This window comes from Macrobrachium nipponense, chromosome 26 (assembly GCF_015104395.2).
Source record: "Macrobrachium nipponense isolate FS-2020 chromosome 26, ASM1510439v2, whole genome shotgun sequence".
Lineage (NCBI taxonomy): Eukaryota > Metazoa > Arthropoda > Malacostraca > Decapoda > Palaemonidae > Macrobrachium > Macrobrachium nipponense.
The window spans coordinates 52,796,857-52,806,856 of record NC_087215.1 but is presented as its reverse complement, the minus strand read 5'-3'; the positions used below and the strand labels follow the sequence as shown (position 1 = coordinate 52,806,856).

The following is a 10,000-nucleotide window of genomic DNA, read 5'->3' as shown; positions in this document are numbered from 1 at the left end:
CGGGTGGCTTCTTCGTCAGTATCGATGACATTGATGATATCGTCTATATATCGGGTATATATCTTCGGTTTCGGATGGAAGTTGAAGGTTCTTTCCTCGACGTTTGCCGTGTACTTATTGACATATAGGACACCAAGGGAGAATCCCATGACGACACCATCTACCTGTGAAAAGAGGTCACCCCGAGTGAGAGGAGTGGGGCATCTTTGGTGTCGAAGGACATCTGGTAGATCAAGGGGCTTGGCATCCAGTCATCCTCTTGTGTCCTTTCATATCGCTTAAACTGGATACTACAGGATTTTGACTCCAACTGTTTTTGTGTTCTAGAATCACTCGGCGTTTTTTCCTTGAGCAGAAAGGGGTTGATAATCCTAATACATCTGATCTTATATGTTAGTTTTTAATATATTTTTTTTTTTTGCTAAAATTTTTTTTAATAAATCAATGTTTTGAATTTCGTACCTTTGCTGTTTTAGATATTGAGTCTATATATTATGTGTTTTTGATTATTTTGTACAGGTTTATTCATATCTGCGTGTTATTTATATGTTGCTTTTTATTTATGTTTAGCTTTGAAAAGGGAGTGAGACCCTAAACCTTGCCCTGTAAAGAGAAAGATACTTTGCTGACTATTTGCCATCCTCTTCCCCTTTTATCTTAAACGCTCTGCAGGAACAATAACCATCCTCATTATATGATATAAATTTGATATATATATATATATATATATATATATATATATATATATATATATCTATATATATATATATTTATATATATATATATATATATATATATATATATATATATATACATATATATATATATATATATATATATATATATATAATATATATATATATATATATATATATATGTATATATATATATGTAGTATATATATATAGTATATATATATATAGTATATATATATATATATATATATATATATATATATATATATATATATATATATATAATGTGTGTAGGTGTGTAATCAAAGCCAGGGTTATTATTATCCATTATTTCTCGCCATTTTAAAACGACTACCGCATGCCAGGAGGAGAGCGTCTTCTCCCTGTCCTTTTTCAGGCAGCATGATTAATTCGATCCTGCTAAAAGCCCGAGTGACCCCCCAGCCGTTTCCTCCCCCGACACGATCCAAATTCCATCCCATACTTTGGCCACAACAGCCACCGTATCCTTCCCTTGATCTCGACCGCTTCCACCGCAGCGGGCATCCTTGCACCGCGTTAGTAATTGTATTATTAATGGTTTATGAACAGGATAATCAGGTTAGTGGCTCCGGTGCCGGAATAGTTAGTGGTCAGGCCCAGGCGGGACCGCGGCAAGTGCCAGAGAGGAAACAGGAGTAGGCGGAGATGAGGAGGAGGTGGGGGAGGAGGAGAAGGAGGGTAGGGGGAGGAGGAAGAGGAGGAGAATAGGTAGGAAGAAATGAGAAAGGCTGTTGGTGCCTGTTTTATCATTATTGTTATAGTTTGGATAGATATTTGACCGCGATTTATTCCTTATTCATAATTATTGAAAAAATAATCTCTAGTTAATAGTTACATACCTGGCTAAAAGGTAAACAAATCACATTAAAAAAACAAAGAAATTTTAATGATAGATTGCATTATTATCGACCGATCAAATGTCAGAGTTATTATTTGTCATAAAAGGATTCTGAAAGTATCGTCCATAAAGCCATGTAATAATATAACTGTGATGTGAAACTCAGAGCGTCTGGAGCCCAGCAGCCTCTTTTTTCTCAGGCCCGATGGAAAGATGAATAAGGAATGGAGGTAGCCGGATCTAGGGTGTGTGGTGTACGGGAGGGTGTAGTCAAATAAACGAGAGGGATAACTGTAACACTGATGGAAAATATGATCATGAAAAGAATTCCAAATTTGACCGTAGAGCGAGACACCAAATTATAAGAATATAAAAATGGGAGAAGTGATTGCCACAGAAGATTTTCGTACATTATGGTTCCTGACCCACACCTCGTGACCTAAAGTTGGGTTGCCAAACTATTATCGCAGGTCACGGGTGTTTGCAGGAATTATTAAGGACTAGTTCTTTTTTTTCGTTTCAACTAAGTCATATTCAAACCTGTGCCAACCCTGTACATTATCAAGATGAAAAATCATTAATATCTCCTGTAAACAAGGTGATGCTATAATGAAAAGATTGGATGCATTCTTGATTAGGCAAGCAGATTTTGAAGTCCGTATTTTCCAGATGCTATGGTCTCGAGTTTATATTATGATGATTTCTTGACCCCATAAATTGGGTTTATGCTATCGAGTAAACATCTTTAAGACAAACGGACAAAATTAGAACAAATTTTGATGCTTTTTGGGACACAGACACTGTGCCGAAGTTACAAACGCGAAGGTCAACGGATCTGATCAGTCTTTCTTATCCATGCAGTTCCAGAATAAGAAATTCCCTCTCATATTTTGCATATATCACAATAAATCGCGTCCATTGACAAACTTTCTTCCGGTGATTTTTTCATTTAGTTAATTTTTTTAGAGGCTTTGCACATCCAGATTTCTTCATCATAAGAAGTATATTAATTCTGTCATTAAATCATCATTGGACGCCTCCTCCTTTCTTTATTCGTCCAGGAATATTGCATATTTCCCTTCGAAACAAAGAAATACAGGAAGGGAGAGAGAGAGTGAGAGAGAGAGCCTCCCCGCAGCAGTCACAAAGTGACACTCATCCACACAGAATGGCACTCTGCCTCGGGCATCCTTTTATGAAGGAAATCCTTTGTCATCCGCGCGTCTGTCCGCTCTCAAATATTCCATCTCCTAGACAATAAGTGGAGCGAATCGAACACGTCCAGTCGTTCCCCCATTCATCAATATCTTTGAAATCAGCTGTCACAAGAGGACAGCGTCCGGATCCCTTCCTCAGATTTGTACAGCGGTCCCGGAACGAAAGTGTTCGCTTGAAGGACTCCGAAGATGGAAGCAGAAAGTCTCGTGTCGTTTTTAAAGATTTGTTTGGGACTCTCTCTCTCTCTCTCTCTCTCTCTCTCTCTCTCTCTCTCTCTCTCTCTCTCTCTCTCCGTTGTATTCATTTTTGCTTCAACTGCTAACTTACATTGCCTTCCTTCAGGCTTGTTTTTATAATTTTTGTGGTCTTTATTTTGCTTTACTTACTCAGCATCCATCAACCAAATTTATTTGCATAATATTCTTAAATATTCATAACTGATTAGTCAATGTGTGTGTGTGTGTGTGTGTGAGAGAGAGAGAGAGAGAGAGAGAGAGAGAGGAATAATTAGTTCTCGTTAGTTGAGTATTTTCATGCAAAAAATAAATGCATAAAAACAATAGTAATTATGCACTTGTATAACTAATATAATGACAGTATACTGCCGAGTATGAGTAATCCGGTTTTTACGTACCGAAGTTGAGATGTAATTAAAATTCACGCATTTCCTTCTATCCTTCCCCATAATTAAGTCCCAATCATGTGAGTTATCATCTCTGAAAAAGAAGCCTTTCAACAACAATCAGGCAAAGATCCTCTGGGACCATGGCATCAAAATAGATAGTCAATACGTGCCAGTAGACCAGACTTGACGTTAATTGACAAAATCAAGAAGAATGTATCACTCACTGATGTTGCAATACCATGGGGCACCAGAGTAGATGAGAAACAAAGAGAAAAAGTTGATAAGTATCAAGACCTGAAAATAGAGATAAGAAGTATATGGGAGATGCCAGTGGAAATTGTGGACAGTAGGTAAGATACCAAGACCCCTGAAAAGGAACCTAGAAAAACTAGATTGCTGAAGTAGTTCCAGGACTCTTGCAGAAGAGTGTGCTCCTGGAAACAGCGCACATAAGATGGGCTCCTAAAGAGACAGGGTGCAACCCGGAACCCCACACTATGAAAACCAACCAGTCTAATAGGATAATGATAAAAAAACTAACAATAGTAATAATTTCCTGCAATTATTATTATTATTATTATTATTATTATTATTATTATTCTGGAGAATAATAGTGACACCAACATTTCACAGCAGTAACGAAAACCTGTTATATCTAATAACGAAATTAAATCTCTATAAATGCATATGGGGTTTGGCTCTATAGCTTATTAATCCACTCGCAGTCTCGTTATTTTCACCCCGTTATGAATAATAATGAAAGTGAAATCATTTTCACTTTCACCAACGCCAATATTAACCTCTTAATTTATAGCAAAACTCTATTAGGATATACCATATGAATGTATAATTTCATTCGCGTCCCATTTCCAGCAAATCACAGCCCGCGCGCGTGCGCACAGAAAATGGATACGATCAGAATGGTAAACTCTCGTCACATCTCTTTCATGGGATATTTAATTCCCATAATGCTTTTACAGATTAAAAATTAGATAAATTGAATATACGGAAATACTAGACCCTTATTTATGAAACTGCTGAATTCTTTGAAACAGAACGGATATACGTGATTTTTCCTTTTGCAAAACCAATAGGTCTAGTAGTTTTACGAAATCCCATAAGAATTAGGTTAACTTGATATGAGAAGAATAAATCAGAGGCACGTATGTTCACTTCAATTAATAATAATAATAATAATAATAATAATAATAATAATAATAATAATAATAATAATAATAATAATAATTGATATCGCTTTCTGCATGCTTACTTCCAAACCTGGTTCATACTTTGCAAGACTGCTGTTTAAACCTTGTTAGAAAAGTTAGTTTTTAGTGATGATATTCAGCCAAATTTTTTTTCATTTATATGCAAATTCTAAACTACTCACAAGCGATGTTCTCTTTTCAATTGCTTATGCCTCGAGTCTGCTATTCAAGAAAGCTGTAAAAGCTTTGCCAGATAAAAATCACACTTAACCAGTGATAATTAACACTTAATATGGTTTTTTATCCCAGTAATGATATGTAAATTAGAAATCAGTCTCTAAGCACGCCATTTGGAGCGTATAATTGAAAATACTGGGTCTAGTCGTTTAGGCATTGACTTATAAACGCCGAAATCAGCGGACATCAACAGTTTTCAGTTTTCACGTTTGTTTATGTAAATTCTTCACTAGTCATCAAACGAATTTGGTTTTATTTTCAGCATTGGCCTCCTGCAGATCAACTAATGAATGTTAAGCTGGTTTATATATATATATATATATATATATATATATATATATATATATATATATATATATATATGTATATTATATCATATTATATATATATATATATATTATATATATATATATATATATATATATATAATATATGAACATGTGTTATTCTCTCTTTTTCTCGTTTATTATGTGGCGGGAACTAAATGTGCATCTAAATTCTTAGCTGGAAACGGGGATAGAATTAAAGTCGACCAACTCCTACGACTTTAGACAGAACTGGTGGAATAGCTGTTAATCACAAAAGAAGAGCCCCTCTTAATTTGCTCTTCAGTGAATGCTAATCTTGTACGAATATTTATACATACAGAAGAACGCGAATGTAATGCTTTCATATCTAATGTGTGTTTATATATATATATATATATATATATATATATATATTTATATATATATATATATAATAATATATATGCTATGTATATGATATATATATATATATATATATATATTATATACATATCCTATATATATATATATAAATATATAATATATATTAATATATTATATATTAATTATAATATATTATTATTACAAACGTATATATATATATATATATATATATATATATTATAGATATATAGATATACTAGATATATTAGATTTATATTAGGATATATAGATATAGATATTTAGATATATATAGATATATAGATATATAGATATATAGATATATAGATATATAGATATATAGATATATTAGATATATAGATATATAGATATATAGAATATATAGATATATATATATATATATTAATATATATATATATATATATATATATATATATATATGTATAATCTTAGGTTAAGTGGTACCAGTCATTGCTAATTTCAGTAAAATTTAATCCTGGGTTGCAAGAAAGCAATGCAGATCAGTTTCCACATGACATTTGGACGGAAACGTTTTAGTGCGAGGAAGTGATTTCGACGAATTCCAAAATAAGAAAAGTAAAATATGCGCCGAAGTGTCTTTGGCGCAATCGAGTATTTTGTACAGCATTATGCGTCATGAAACTTTCAGCCACGGCCCGGTGGTGGCCTGTGTTATTGGCACCCTATGCTGTGCCAGAATCACGATCATGGCAAACTTTAACCTTAAATGAAATCAAATCTACTTAAGGTTAGATGTCTGCAATTTGGTATGTTTCATGATTGGAGAGTGGATAATCAACATGCCAGCCCTCTAGCCTCAGTCGATTAAAAAAAAAAAAAGAAAAGTGTGGACGGGCAGACAAAGCCACTCAATAGTTTTCTTTTACAGAAAAAAAAAGAAGTCATTGTACTACGACAAGAGAGCAAGTCATAATCGTAGCATGGACGGGATTAGCAACCTTATTCCAATTTATGAGAACCTGAAAACCAAGGCATTCTGGATCCCCCTTTATAAGTAAAAAGCAATTCCATCTCCCATGAAATCTAAGTAACAAAAAGTATAGGCTCGTTTCTTGGTTGTGGTATAAATCAATCCTCGTATACAATTCATTTTGGAACTTTTATATTCGTTTTATCCTTTTTTTCAAGTATTTACCAAAATATGGAGCTAACACGACTTCAGAGAAGCAACTCTCACATACACACACACACACACACACAGATTGAGAGAGAGAGAGAGAGAGAGAGAGAGAGAGAGAGAGAGAGAGAGAGAGAGAGAGAGAGAGAGGATGATTGGCTATATTATCGGATCCAGCCAATCCTTACAGCCATTATAAACCCCTGGAAGGTGAAGACAATTTACGTAGAAAATGTAAGAATATGATAAAAAAGAATAATAGTACTTAGGAACAAAGAAATGAAGGATAAAGCCAGAACAAAACATACGCCGCAAGATCAATATTTCCTTTACAAACGTAATGGTCCACAAGGAGAGAATCCAGAGAATTCAAAGTGGCATCTCGCCTTTTCTCTCTTTGAAGCTTGCGGGCTCTTTGGAAGTACTCTGGCTCTCGTAACTAGGCTCTTCCCTTTCCTTCTCTCCTTCTAGAGTGTATAATAAGGAAGCTTCCTCAAAGGCGCAACGCCTCTGAATGACCTTGTGACTCGCTGGCCGACACACGTGGACCTAGTGATTAGGGATGAGCTTTACAGATTTTAATCAGGTCTTATTTGCTCCCCCTCTTAAAAAAAAGACAATCGAAAGGGGCGTGAGAACACAGACGCACACCTGTGCCCACCAATTTGATTAGTTTCTCTACTACATACATTGTGGATTGAAATTTATCATTATACTAACCCTCATTTATGATTATGACAATCAGATGATCAGACTATAGCATTTCGTTTTGGATTCTATGTTAGCTGACAAAGAGAGAGAGGTTAGGGGAAGGGAAGGAAGGGGGAGGGGGATGTTGGCCGTTGGCGGATCAGAAAGGATACGAGAACTGTTCATTCCATTTCTAGCAATATAATATGATATGATAATAGATTATTTATAATCTGATTCATGACTTTTCTCACTTAAAGCGAAGAGTAGAACTTACAACTTGATCGTGACATTCGTCAATATAAGGGATTAGTATAATTTGATATTCTACATTCGTTGTTCTATGGACGGATAGAATCTGATTTTGGCTTTTGTCATCCAACATTGCCGTTTCTTAATTTTCAAATTTTTTTTTTTTTTTTTTGCATCCATTTTGATCCATTTTGGTTCGAGTTATTCACAGGCATTTATGTCGTGAAGACAATTCACAACAATGAAGAGACCTTCCTACTAGAAATATTTGATCTAAATAATGTATTTGGCTTTTGTCGGAAAATTTTTTGACATTTTGAAGGCAGCTTGTAGATTACAGATAAGCAATAAAATAAGTGAATAAGGTATATTACACACACAATCATACATGTGTATACTTATGTAAATAATAATTATTAGTATATATATATATATATATATATATATATATATAATTAATTATTATAATTATTAATTTAGACATATACATGTATGTATACTTTATATATATATATATATATATATATATATATATATATATATATATAAATATATATATAACATCATATATATATTATATATATATATATACATATATATATATATATATATATATTATAATATATCATATATATATATATATATATATATATATATATATATATATATATATATATATTAATGTGATGTAAAATGCACGTGCAAACATACACGCACAGAACTATATATCTATATCTATCTATATCTATCTATATATATATATGATATATATATATCTATATATATATATATATATATATATATATATATATATATATATATATATATATATATATATTAGGGATTTTTTGAGGTCAAATGACACTCGTTTAAACAAAATGAAGCAACAGCTAACTGGCAATTTAACCTACCCGTGTTCCGTTACATTTCCTCTTAGGAGTTGGCTGAAAGTCCAAGCTAGGCAAAGATAAACTTCGGTAGTTACAAAAATATACTGTTTATTTCCCAAAATTAGCTGGCATTAAAATGTAATAAAATTATTTAACAATGACTCATAAGAAACGTTAAACTATCATATTCCTCTCAAAATCATATTTAAGTAAGTACCTCCTCTGATCTCATTCTGTCCGACTAATCATAATCTTTCAATAAGTCAATACAATTCTAGAAAATTCCATTTTTCTATATGGTGACTTCAAATCCATTTTCATAATTATGACATCACTTAAATATTAAAGTTAGTCAATAAAGAATGTGTACCGCACCCCACTTTCCTTTCTCCAGACACAAGTAATGGTCACTTCAAATGTTAACTTTTCCAAAGTTCTCTCTTACGTTACCTTGTCCGACAGACCTGCAACTCCTCTTCCAGGCGTGTTCCTTACACTGTCAAGCACAATCAGTGAGTCCTCCCTTAGCACTTAATCTCCAGATTAAATGTCACTTTCTGTTTGTTACGAACACAATAGGCATGCATGCTTCATGCCTGAAACTCATGATCTTCGAGGTGTTACTGACCACAAAGTGCACTGGTAAGCTATCCTGTCTGTTTTTCATTTCAGCATCTTTGAGGAATACAGCGTTTTGCACTTATCTCTAACCGGCAAGAGCTAAGGTTGACAACTCATTACTGTGCCTTTAAGATATGTATGTGTGTGTATTATATATATATATATATATATATATATATATATATATATATATATATATATATTATATCAAACATACTATTGAGTACACATTGATACTCAAGTTAGCCATATGAGACGTACCACGGCCCAGTAGAAACATCTGTTCCCAACCAATGGGAACACGATGTTACAAGGAGTTACAAGGATTAGGATGTCTTAAAGACTTGTTAGTCCATCCGAAGTGACATCGTGTGCCACTTATCTCTAGGAGCAGGTTTTACTGTTCATTCACAGTGTCCTAATGATTTTGTCAATCTTTTTTTAAACTAACACACTTTTGCTGTTACAACTTCTCGTGGCAGTTTATTCCATGTGTCACATATATGTGAAGAAGTTCCCACAATGAGATGTGTTGTATCTCTTCAGCTCTAGTTTCCATCCATTATTTCTTGTGTGGTTTTTGTTTAACGTACATAGATTACTGTCTACTTGTGTTATACCTTTCAGTATTTTGAATGTTTCTATTAGTTGTCCTTGCAATCGTTGTGTTTCTAAGCAATTTATGTTCAGGCTCTCTAGTCGTCTTTGGTAACCTATTTGCCTGATGGATGGATGGAATTAACTTTGTGGCTCTTGTTTGTTCCCTTTCTAATCTATTTATTCCGTTTCTTAGTGTTGGTGACCAAAACTGTGCTGCATATTCAAGATACAGTCTA

The 10,000-nt window shown here is 33.4% G+C and overlaps 1 long non-coding RNA gene across 1 annotated transcript in view; it reads left to right on the top strand.

Moving 5' to 3' along the window:
- Positions 1-10,000, top strand: part of LOC135199834 (uncharacterized) — a 232,005-nt gene that overhangs the window by 74,043 nt on the left and 147,962 nt on the right. The gene's annotated exons all lie outside the window — the stretch shown is intronic.